At 41.9% G+C, this 3,992-nt stretch overlaps 1 long non-coding RNA gene across 1 annotated transcript; it reads left to right on the top strand.

Moving 5' to 3' along the window:
• Positions 1–1,774: 1,774 nt before the first annotated feature.
• On the top strand, positions 1,775–2,806 carry LOC112138757. Its single transcript, XR_002917839.2, has 2 exons — positions 1,775–2,603; positions 2,692–2,806. It is a non-coding gene; the product is annotated as an uncharacterized LOC112138757 (long non-coding RNA).
• Positions 2,807–3,992: the final 1,186 nt, after the last annotated feature.

The following is a 3,992-nucleotide window of genomic DNA, read 5'->3' as shown; positions in this document are numbered from 1 at the left end:
TGGTGAAGTGGAGCTGCACGAGCCGATCAGCTCAGCTCCCACTTCTTCTTAAAGTGTTCTGTTTTTATTTATATTTCTTTTTGTGTGTGGATTTTAATTATTTGTTTTTCGCCATTCCCTCAGTGCTGAGGACCCAGTCTTGTGCCCAGGTGGAGGTTTCCCTCGTTTGGAGTGTCGTGTCCTGGTGAAGGGATTCACGTGTGAGTGTGTCATATCACGAGCTTGGGGTGAATTACATTTTAGTTGTTTTGTTTTGGGGGCCTCCACCTCGCGTAGCTAACGGGCCTCAGCTAAACGGATCCTTCCCCTATTCAGTGTGTGAATGTTTTACTGAAATTTCTTGTTTTTAATTGATTTTTAGAACTTTTGTAATAAAAATTTTATTTTTTTTAACTCAGAACCACGCCTCCTGCCTTTGTGTGCAATCGATCTACTCATCCTTTTTTCCACTTACCACATTTTCTTGTTCATTTTCACAGTTCACTATACCAACAAAGAATGTTTCACTGAGATCAGGTTCCTCAATTAAGTTGACTGTTTTTCCTTTCTTTCCCTCTTTTCGTTTGGAGAAACATTGTTTAGCAAAATGATTTTTGCCTTGGCAGCTAGAGCATTGCTTACCGAAAGCTGAACATTGTCTGGGCTTATGCTGTGAGCCACAGCGTCTGCAACTGAACTCCTCCGTCTGTTGTGTAGGCCTGGTCTGTGTGCGCCTTTTTCGCTGATATGACACCGCTCCGACTGCTGTCACAGCATCGCTCACTTGCGCTGAAACCACCGTAGCCATCTCATTGAACGTTTTCACGTGTTTGTGGGACAACTCACTCGCTTGGCAGATCTTTATGGCGCCGGCCAGCGTCAGCTCCGTCTCCCGTAGTAGCCTCTCTCTGATTTTATTATCCTCCACTCCGAAGACAATCTGATCCCGGATCATGGAGTCCTTCAGCGTTGCGAAGTTACAGGACTGCGCCTTTAGCCTCAAATCCGTCAGGAAGCTATCAAACGGTTCATGCGTCCTCTGCGTGCGAGACCGAAACACGTATCTCTCGTACGTCTCGTTTTTTTTCGGTGAGCAGTGAGCATCAAATTTACTCAGCACTTCATCCAACTTTTCCTCATCACCAGGATTGTCAAACACGAATGTGTTAAATACTTCGATGGCTTGAGCCCCTGCTATCGTTAGCAATAGCGCTACCTTCCTAGCTTCCGGCTTTGTTTCGAGTCCCATGGCCGCTACGTACAGGCGGAACTGCTGCTTGAAGGTTCGCCAATTTTCGTCGACATTCCCCGTCAGCTTCAAACTTTCTGGCGGTTTTAGATCCATGTCGCTTTTTCAGTTTACTCCTGGTACCATGTTGTGTTCGTGTTCTTAATAATCAGACCATGCAGTTGCTGAATCTTAATCTGTTTTTAATCCGACTTCTTCTGCAGTTTTTACATCAGTCATGCAGTTACAACAACTCCCAAACCAACCGCTTGTGCCACCTAGTGGTGCAGATAATTCACAGCTTATAATCACAACAAGAGCCGGAGGATTTCTGACCACGTGATCAAAACGAAACCTAAAAAGTTGTGTATATTGTATGCCGGTGCAACCCATTCTCTACCGTTGCGTATCATATGCAAGCAAAAAGTGTGTTTGCCGTATATTATACACATTATTTTAAGAGTGCAAAGTCGTGGAATATGTACAATTCTCCCGAGCCGCCGTTNGTTTCTGATTTGCTGGATGTAGAAACTGAGCTTTACTTTGAAGGTCTTAACAGCTCTGATCATGTCACATATAAACCTGATCCAACAACCAATCAGTGTCTCCCAGTAAAGAAGTATCCTCTCTCCTCATTTCCATGAAATCCTTGATTTCACTGAGCAGAGAGAGGAAGTGCTGCAGAACTTTGTCTCTGCTGAGTCCTCTGACCTCAGAGTGAAGGAGGTCACCATGTTCAGCAGAACATTCCTCCAGGAGAAGCTGGAAGCTCCAGTGTGTCAAAAATATGTAGCTCTATAACTATAACTCATTCATACAAATCATAATCATAACGTAATGTAACGTGAGGCTGCACAGAGATGATGCTGAGACGCTTTTTTCTGCTTAAGACATTTTAAACACGCTGGTCGCTACACTGATTGATTTTAGATTTGATTTGATTTTATTTTTCCAACATGCCAATAACAATTCAGCAAAAAAATAAAAAACATAATTAAAAAATAAATCAAAGAAAAGAAAAACATCTTGAAAACATAACATAACATAACAATAGCATGAGAACATTTCAAAGAAAATTTGGGCATGTTGGTAAAGGAGCGGGCAGAAGCTGAGCTTATTAAAGCTCGCCCCTTTTACTTTTCCTGTTAGTTTAACAACACATTATTGTCAGCATGTCATCAAAGAAAATAATGATAAATAATTTAACGCTTTCATTATCACCACCATTCTTAGCATTGCTTCACACTTTTAGACAAAGATTACATACTGTTGCAGGAGGCACCACATGAGGGCGCTGTCATAAGTCCTTTAAAAAGAAGGCTGAGAGAGCAAGCAAGGTAATGCCAGTTTCCTGTGTTTGACCAGGTTGAATGGGAAGCTCTTTCAGTGAGTCCCGGTAAGACTGATGTTTTATTGTAAGATTGGCTGTATTTTTGTAATGATTCTTTTAATCCTTAATTGGTTTTGTTTCTATCTTGTTTTAGGAGCATCTGTATTTTTATGTGAGAGTGGACTGGGCGTGAGGGTGTGACGACGTACCAGGTGGCAGCACTTTTAATCATGCGTCAAATTTAGATGTATTAAAAGTTTTGTAAATCATGTGTGGTAATGTTTTGTATTTCTCTTTTTAGTGCCATTGCTGTAGCCTGCTGTCCTTGTAATTTAGGCCTTGAGTCGTTATAATGAAATGTTTGTTAGTCCGCTCCAGGCAGATTAATTTGTGATTAAGCAGATTGTTAGGGCGGGCTAACACATTTAATTCTTTTTTGTTTTTTGTCACTTTTCCCCATTCCTGAGCCTGTGGTGAAGTAGTGCTCACCAGTAAAGCTTATGACCTGCAGGAAGACCAACTTTGTCAGGAAGGCTGGGTTAAATAAAAATATTGTACACGCCACTACTGTCAGAGTTGTTGTTTTACACCTAGTTCGGCTCACATAATGTACAATTCCACCCAGCTTTATACCCCCCACCACCCTCACAAGTTGTAGCTCGATCTTGGTTCTCATCTAATTCATTACAACATAATTGCAGCAAAACTGAGGTTCTCCTGTTGGCTCTAAATGTAACCTTTCCAACTTGCCCTCTAAATTGACNATGTCTCAGAGGATCAAGGACTTGGAAAATGAACTCGCAGCTTTAAGAGCAACAAGCGGTGACGCGGAGGGACCTTCAACATCAAGAACAACCCGAGAGGACATTCAGACTGTAAGACCATCCCCAGTAGTTTATGTGCAGCAGGACAAAAAGCTGCCATGTTTTTCAGGGAAATGTGATGATTCTGATTCATTGACTTTAGATGAATGGATGGAACAAATGAGAACTTTAGCACACACAAGGGGAATGACAGAAAAGGAACGAGCTCAGATTGTGTTCGAACACTTGGAAGGTGCTGCTCGGACAGAGATCAAATTTTTGCCATTGGCTCAGAGAGAATGTGTGGAGACTATTTTTGATGTACTCAAAGAGGTTTATGGTTGTACTCACACTCGAATTGCTTTGCAACGGAAGTTTTATAATCGCAAGCAACTTGACGGTGAATCTTTTATTGAGTATTCACACTGCCTAATGGAATTAATGGAGCAAATTGTTAAGTCTGATGATCATGCTGCAGCGACAGCCTCAAAGGACCTACGGGATCAATTTTGTGATGGGGTTAGAGACGCAGCATTAAGGCTTAGACTGAGAGACTTGGTTAATGTTAATTCACAGTGGACCATTCGAGAAGTTAGGAGTGAAGCGACAAGGTGGATGTCACATTATGGAAGTCAGTCTTTCAGACCTAAAT

The sequence above is a fragment of the Oryzias melastigma genome, unplaced genomic scaffold (assembly GCF_002922805.2).
Source record: "Oryzias melastigma strain HK-1 unplaced genomic scaffold, ASM292280v2 sc01838, whole genome shotgun sequence".
NCBI lineage: Eukaryota > Metazoa > Chordata > Actinopteri > Beloniformes > Adrianichthyidae > Oryzias > Oryzias melastigma.
The sequence above is the reverse complement of the archived record's forward strand: the minus strand, read 5'-3'. Positions and strand labels throughout refer to the sequence as shown.